Genomic DNA, 8,404 nt, shown 5'->3' with positions numbered 1-8,404 from the left:
TTACATTTTGGCACGGGGTTCCCCTTAAAATTCATACCAGACCTGAAGGGCCTGGTATGGAATTTGGACAAAAGAATAGGGGATGACCAACTATTTTAGGAGAGGGAGCCGTGCCACGTCCAAAACTTAATGAATACAAAACAAAAGGTTCCCCTAGGTGGACTTTTCCGGCACTTGCAAAAGCAAATAGGTGAAGTGTGTACAGAGTAGGGGACATGAGTATATATAGATAAAAGGTATAATTTTATTTGTATAGAAAAATACATCAAATAAAAAACAAGCAATGAGTATACATAGTAATACAATGGGAACTACATAGTAGCTGTGATGAAAAGAAAACAATAATTGATGAGAAAGCTCTTCTCAAGCCCAACGCGTTTCGGGGTACTATATATCTGTACGATCCTTCTTCAGGGGCAAAATTGAGAGAGAAGGTTTCATCTATACTGATAGGGGGGAAAATGGAAAGGAGAAGGTCAGGGAAATGGTTAAACCTATATAGTATCATATGGGAGATTGGGATGATCGGTTGATCACCTACCTGGAACTACGATTGATTGCTTGTAAAAGTTTATAAAAACAAAAGCCAGACAGGGCACTAGAGGAAGACAGGATGTAGTAATACGTATAGGTATTATAGCCAGTAAATCTACATGTTTAGATGGTGAAATGTGCAGGATGGTAGGCTGCAGTCACCGTGGGGAGATGTGACAGTACTCCCGTCCCGCCCAACCCGGGCGCGTGCAAACCGGAGCGGCGTGCTGAGGTCACAGAAAAAACGTCCCTGGAAAATAAGAAAATGTAGAGGGGACCTTTAGGAGAGGGTCCAAAATGTATAGGTAGAGGGAAGGGGTAATTCCATAGATATAAAAGTTTAATCAGAAAAAGCATAGTAAGTGTATAGTTAATATGCATATAATGAGCACTAAGAAAGGGGGGACTGGAAAAAGAAAATCCAGTTCACCCTATATCATAGTGACAGAGTACACCTGTGTATATATATGGGATGCAGTCCAACATAGTATATATTAAAAGTAGATGCACAGTAACCAGTCAAAAAATGACTGTGGTATGTATGCATACTGAAAACGTATAAAGTAGCCAAAGGCAAAGTACAATTGTGAGCATGACCATAATATACACATGATAAGTGATACAAATGCAATGTTGCAGGGCCTGTTGTGGGATGTATAAACAACAGAGTCCAAAATAGGAACATACTTAAGGTGAGGATTGTATGGTTAGTATGGCAGTGTGGAAGAGTATTGAATATAGTTGAAAAAAACATACCTTAGATGGAGATAAGAGTATAAGTCACGACCTCACAGCCAAACATCCAGCAAGTGTAATGTCCTGCTGGGAAGTGAGGAGGGGTGGTTGATATAGTGCTCAATCAGCTGGCCTCTAGATGAGGCACAGCTGTTTAATGAGAAAACGTAGGCAGGGACGTGTTGTATCGACCCCCCGAGGCGGGGGTGCGCGGCGCCGCCCCAACCGCGCATGCGCGAACGTCACGGCGTTTGGAACAGCGTCGCGCACACCCGCCCCACCGGCACGGAAGTACCACTCCGGCGGACTGCGCATGCCCGCCGGAGTGGCAACATGGAGGTAGTGGGCGTGGGATGGAGAACGCCCAGGTACCTCCCTAAACGCCGCCCAAGGAAAACCCGTGGCGGCTTTCCGTGCCGGGCAGCCGCTCCGGCCACCAGCGCCCCGGGGAGGGCGGGGAAAGGGAGGTTGTGTCACAAAAGATGGAACAAAACATAATGACATAAATAAAGAGACATATACTCAAGAGGTGGGGCGGCTAATAATAAATTGTAGGCATTTTGATATCTTCCAATATGCAAAAATAACCTGTGCCAGCTGCATGAGCGGGGAACTAAAGTATTGTGTGAAACAATGAGATTATAAATTGGCATAGGGGACAGTAGGCAATACCAAATACATATGACACTTATTGACAAAAAAGGCTATTGAACTTCAGGGAGCAGATAAATATACATGACAATGAAGCATATATAACCGATATAAGTACATGATGGTTAAGAACAATAACAAACAGAAATACATCATATACAGACCCAGTGTAAGGGCCAAAAAGGGAGGAGCAAAACAAGAGGGGAAGGGATTTGGTAAACTAATTGGTTTTACAAGAGAATGACCAGGCTGATTGTGCGTCACAATACATGGTCCCCTGTGGTACCAACTACAAACTGTATCGGGAGACATAAGTAGGTCGTGGGCCAGTAATTACAAAGGGTAAGGTGAGGAAGGGGGAGGGGGAAAGGAAAGAAAAGAAAGGGGGGGGGAGGGGAGGAAAAAGAGGGGGAGGAAAAGGGGGGGTGGGGGGAAGGGGGGTGGGGGGAGGGGGAGGGGGGGGGAAGGAAAGGGAGGGGAGGCCTGTATGTGGCAGACATGCAGCCTGGTGTACAGGATAATCAGGGGTAGACAATAGTCACAAATCAATGAAATATCAACACAACATAACATAATTAAACATGCTTGGAAGTAATCGTGAAAAATAACCCTATTTCTTCATACCCCCGGAATTAAAGCCTTGTAGAAAGGGTTTAAAGCAAACCGCTTCATTCAGGCCTGGAGGTATAGTGGCCTTAAGTAGATGGATCCATTTGAGTTCTCTCTGAAGTAGGATTTTATTCCAGTCACCCCCTCTGGGGTTAGGGTGTATACGGTCCAAAATTAAAAATTTGATGGAGGGAAATTTGCCTCCATGTACCAGTGTTACATGTCGGCCAAGGGGTAAATCGGGGTCTGCTGTTTTCATAGCCACGATATGCCTGTAGGCTCGTCGCCAAAACTCGAGCTTGGTTTTTCCTATATAGAAACAGCCGCAGTTGCACTGGAGTAGATAAACCACTCCAGTGGTTCTGCAGTTAGCGAAATGTTTGGGGAAAAAAGGTTTTCCGTTTGGAAGAGTCGGGTTTTTTTGGGTAAGCATGTAACCACAATAATGGCATGAGCCACAGGCAAAGGTGCCCCTATATTTACAGTGGACTGTCGATGGTCTGAACTCACTTTTGGTGATCTGGTCACCAATGGAGGTAGCTCTTTTAAAGGTGAAGTGGGGCTTTTCTGGGACTAGATGGCCTAGACTAGGGTCTAGGGCCAATAGATGCCAATATTTGTCAACTATTTTTTTGGTTTGGCGATGTTGTTGATGGTATGTTGTAATGATACTGAGTGGGTAAGAGTTTTTTAATTGGTAGAATGAAGAAGTGTTTGTCTAGATTTGCTATTAGCTTTACGAAAGGCTCTTTTGAGGGACTTGTGAGAGTAGCCACGTAAAAGCAATCTATCTCGGAGAGCAGAAGCCTCTGTGAGAAAATTACTGTTGTCTGTACAGTTACGCTTAATCCTAATGTATTGGGAGTAAGGGATGGAGTCAATCAATGGTTTGGGATGAAAACTAGCAGCGTGCAAAATAGTATTGCCGGCAGTGCTCTTTCTGAACAATTTGGTGGAGAGTTTTCCCTGTCCGTCCTTAAAAATCTCAATATCCAAGAAGGTTACATGGGTATTGTCACAAGACATGGTAAATGTAAGATTAAAATCATTCTTATTCATCCGAGATATGAACTGCTCGAGTACATCCAACGGACCCTCCCATACGACCAAAATGTCGTCTATGTATCGATACCACGTTTGAATGTGGTTAGTATATTGGGTGAGGTTCTCATCTGAGAAGAGGGCTTTCTCCCACTCCCCCAGATACAGGTTAGCATACGATGGGGCACAACAAGTCCCCATCGCCACCCCCTGCACCTGGAGGTAGTGGGAGCCCAAGAAGGTAAAAACGTTGTGGGTGAGGATGTACTCAAGCAGTTCCATGATGAATTCATTATAACTAGAGGCAGAATGCGCCTGTCTCAAAAGTACGTGTCTGATTGCTGCCAATCCCAATACATGGGGGATAGAGCTATAGAGAGTCTCCACGTCAACAGTGACAAGTAGAGCTCGGTCCGAAATAGAAAGGTGGTCCAGGATTTGTAACAAATGGCTAGTGTCCTTTACATAGGATGGTAGAGATACCACGAGGGGTCTAAGGTGTTCGTCAATCAGTTTGCTGGCATTTTCACTTATAGAGCCCACACCGGAGATAATCGGTCTACCCGGTGGGTCTTTGAGATTCTTGTGCACTTTGGGGAGTGCATAAAACGTAGGGGTTTTGGGAAAATTATTTCTTACAAAAGTCCAGGTAGCCTTACTAATAGTGTGGTTAAGGAAAGCAGAGTCGACCAAAGCGTAAAATTCCTTGTTATACTTTTCGACAATGGAGGCCGGCATACGGCGATACCAGTCTGCATTGTTGAGAATTTTGCTGCACATTTTAATGTAGTGGTTGTTGTCCAACACCACAACATTACCCCCCTTATCAGAGGGTTTTATGGTAATAGTATCATTCGCCTTAAGGGAGTTGAGTGCCTCTAGTTCTTTTCGATTAAGGTTGAGGGGTTCATGTTGTTTTATTCTTAGTTTCTCCAGGTCATTATTGACCAATTTAAGAAAGGTTGCTGCATTCGGGCATGTGCTCGGTGGTGGGCACAGGTCCGATTTTTTCTTTAGTTTGGAAGTACTCGGGTGCGGATAAGCGTCTGAATCGTCTATTTGTTGAAGGATACGTGAGAGATCAATCTGGTCGATCAGATCTGATGTATCGCTCTCCTCCAATAGCGCAACAAGCTGGTCAAGAGCTCGATTTTCCTGGGGGGTGACAGTGGTTGTGGCGTCATGTTTCTGATAAAGTTTCCTAAGGATTAGTTTTCGAATAAAAAGTTGGAGATCCTTGTAAAATTCGAATTTATCCAGTCTATGGTCTGGGCAGAAATTCAGTCCCTTTTTCAGGATGGAAATTTCGTAGGTGGTGAGAGGATGGGAGGATAAATTAATGATGCTTAAATCATCATCCGGGCGTGTGCAAGTGTTGAGAGGAGAATTTATAGTGTTAATTGTGTGTAGGTATTGAGGTTTGGTGGGGGTGGTTTTAAACCCGCCAACACTAGATCTAAAAAAGAAGAATCATTACGGTTGGGCTCGTGTACATTACTCGTGTTCCGCGAGGGGGGAAGTGGGTGTGCCTGTGCAGAGTGGTTGGACAGGGGTTCTTTCATGGTGTTGTCAGAGTGTGCAGTGGAAAGGGGATTGGATTTCTTTTCTGTGCTGGATTTTTTAGGCTTTTGATCTAAAGTGGGATCGCCAGAAAGTTGGCGTTTGGTGCCAACGGACGGTTTGGCTTTAGAGATAATGAGTGGAGGGATGTGTAATGAGGATTTATTAGAGGGGGGATTTTGAGATGTGTAGTAATTCCTGGTTGTCCTATTGTTTTGATTCCATTTATAGGCCTTTCCGGCCTCAAATGCATTTTTGTCCCTGTGAAATTTGGAATTTTTCTTAATCAAAATATTTTTGTTAAAGGATTCAAGGTGAATTTTGAGTTTGTTCTCTTTGGTGGAAACTGAGGGGTGTACCTGGAATGTCTTTAGACGTTCGCAAATCTTGGTAATCTCAGTGTCTAGTACTAGAGATCTTTTTGTATATTCATCAATAAGTATCTGCATAAGGTTGCGTGAGCATGTCTGTAGGGTGTTCTCCCATGTGGATCTGAAAGTCGCATCCAGATCCTCCAAAGTAGGGAAGATCTGGATGCGAAGGCCCAACGGGTTAATGTTGCTCTTCATATATTCTTGAAAAGACCTAATGTGCCAAAAAAATGATGACTTTTTTTCTAAGTTCTTGGTAAGTTTAAAGAATAGGGAGGAAATCTCAGCTTCAGTTCGGTCAGTGTCGCCGAATTTGTCTAAGTATTGTTGCATCAAGGTTTCCCAATCCTGACCCAAAAATATATTCTCAAATTGAGGAGTCTCCATTTCAGATGTCATTTTTAAGAAGAAAAAAAAAAAAAAAAAAAAAAAAAAAAGGGGGAGGGGAGGGATAAGATGTCTAAAAATATTGTGAGGGTTGAGGATTAACAAAAGGGGAAGTAAGGGAATTTCTCTCCCGGGGGGGAGGAGGGGGGAGGGGGGGGGGAAAGAAAGGGAAACCTGGGAGGGAGGAAATGCAATCCCGTGGGGGGTGTGCTATGGATTTAGTATAATTCTTTTTGTATAAAAAACCTAAAAGCGTTGGTCAAATGGGGAGTGGTATTTTCTACCAAAAAGACATTTGGACAAAAGAATAGGGGATGACCAACTATTTTAGGAGAGGGAGCCGTGCCACGTCCAAAACTTAATGAATACAAAACAAAAGGTTCCCCTAGGTGGACTTTTCCGGCACTTGCAAAAGCAAATAGGTGAAGTGTGTACAGAGTAGGGGACATAAGTATATATAGATAAAAGGTATAATTTTATTTGTATAGAAAAATACATCAAATAAAAAACAAGCAATGAGTATACATAGTAATACAATGGGAACTACATAGTAGCTGTGATGAAAAGAAAACAATAATTGATGAGAAAGCTCTTCTCAAGCCCAACGCGTTTCGGGGTACTATATATCTGTACGATCCTTCTTCAGGGGCAAAATTGAGAGAGAAGGTTTCATCTATACTGATAGGGGGGAAAATGGAAAGGAGAAGGTCAGGGAAATGGTTAAACCTATATAGTATCATATGGGAGATTGGGATGATCGGTTGATCACCTACCTGGAACTACGATTGATTGCTTGTAAAAGTTTATAAAAACAAAAGCCAGACAGGGCACTAGAGGAAGACAGGATGTAGTAATACGTATAGGTATTATAGCCAGTAAATCTACATGTTTAGATGGTGAAATGTGCAGGATGGTAGGCTGCAGTCACCGTGGGGAGATGTGACAGTACTCCCGTCCCGCCCAACCCGGGCGCGTGCAAACCGGAGCGGCGTGCTGAGGTCACAGAAAAAACGTCCCTGGAAAATAAGAAAATGTAGAGGGGACCTTTAGGAGAGGGTCCAAAATGTATAGGTAGAGGGAAGGGGTAATTCCATAGATATAAAAGTTTAATCAGAAAAAGCATAGTAAGTGTATAGTTAATATGCATATAATGAGCACTAAGAAAGGGGGGACTGGAAAAAGAAAATCCAGTTCACCCTATATCATAGTGACAGAGTACACCTGTGTATATATATGGGATGCAGTCCAACATAGTATATATTAAAAGTAGATGCACAGTAACCAGTCAAAAAATGACTGTGGTATGTATGCATACTGAAAACGTATAAAGTAGCCAAAGGCAAAGTACAATTGTGAGCATGACCATAATATACACATGATAAGTGATACAAATGCAATGTTGCAGGGCCTGTTGTGGGATGTATAAACAACAGAGTCCAAAATAGGAACATACTTAAGGTGAGGATTGTATGGTTAGTATGGCAGTGTGGAAGAGTATTGAATATAGTTGAAAAAAACATACCTTAGATGGAGATAAGAGTATAAGTCACGACCTCACAGCCAAACATCCAGCAAGTGTAATGTCCTGCTGGGAAGTGAGGAGGGGTGGTTGATATAGTGCTCAATCAGCTGGCCTCTAGATGAGGCACAGCTGTTTAATGAGAAAACGTAGGCAGGGACGTGTTGTATCGACCCCCCGAGGCGGGGGTGCGCGGCGCCGCCCCAACCGCGCATGCGCGAACGTCACGGCGTTTGGAACAGCGTCGCGCACACCCGCCCCACCGGCACGGAAGTACCACTCCGGCGGACTGCGCATGCCCGCCGGAGTGGCAACATGGAGGTAGTGGGCGTGGGATGGAGAACGCCCAGGTACCTCCCTAAACGCCGCCCAAGGAAAACCCGTGGCGGCTTTCCGTGCCGGGCAGCCGCTCCGGCCACCAGCGCCCCGGGGAGGGCGGGGAAAGGGAGGTTGTGTCACAAAAGATGGAACAAAACATAATGACATAAATAAAGAGACATATACTCAAGAGGTGGGGCGGCTAATAATAAATTGTAGGCATTTTGATATCTTCCAATATGCAAAAATAACCTGTGCCAGCTGCATGAGCGGGGAACTAAAGTATTGTGTGAAACAATGAGATTATAAATTGGCATAGGGGACAGTAGGCAATACCAAATACATATGACACTTATTGACAAAAAAGGCTATTGAACTTCAGGGAGCAGATAAATATACATGACAATGAAGCATATATAACTGATATAAGTACATGATGGTTAAGAACAATAACAAACATAAATACATCATATACAGACCCAGTGTAAGGGCCAAAAAGGGAGGAGCAAAACAAGAGGGGAAGGGATTTGGTAAACTAATTGGTTTTACAAGAAACAAGGGTTGTGGGAATGAGGCCCTTGTCCCCATCCTCCCCCTGTTGAGGGCATGTGGCCTGGTATGGTTCAAGAGGGGGCACTCTCTCGCCCCCCCCTCTTTTCCTGCGGCCTGCCAGGTTGCG

At 44.0% G+C, this 8,404-nt stretch overlaps 2 long non-coding RNA genes across 2 annotated transcripts; both read right to left on the bottom strand.

The window, feature by feature from the left end:
* Positions 1–220: 220 nt before the first annotated feature.
* LOC141147699 (uncharacterized) lies at positions 221–780 on the bottom strand. The gene is made up of 2 exons (XR_012245107.1): positions 542–780; positions 221–446 (listed from the first exon to the last, which is right to left on the bottom strand). It is a non-coding gene; the product is annotated as an uncharacterized lncRNA (long non-coding RNA).
* A 5,560-nt stretch (positions 781–6,340) lies between these two features.
* LOC141147698 (uncharacterized) lies at positions 6,341–6,901 on the bottom strand. The gene is made up of 2 exons (XR_012245106.1): positions 6,662–6,901; positions 6,341–6,566 (listed from the first exon to the last, which is right to left on the bottom strand). It is a non-coding gene; the product is annotated as an uncharacterized lncRNA (long non-coding RNA).
* Between the last annotated feature and the right edge of the window lie 1,503 nt (positions 6,902–8,404).

This window comes from Aquarana catesbeiana, linkage group LG06 (assembly GCF_042186555.1).
Source record: "Aquarana catesbeiana isolate 2022-GZ linkage group LG06, ASM4218655v1, whole genome shotgun sequence".
Taxonomy (NCBI): Eukaryota; Metazoa; Chordata; class Amphibia; order Anura; family Ranidae; genus Aquarana; species Aquarana catesbeiana.
The sequence above is the reverse complement of the archived record's forward strand: the minus strand, read 5'-3'. Positions and strand labels throughout refer to the sequence as shown.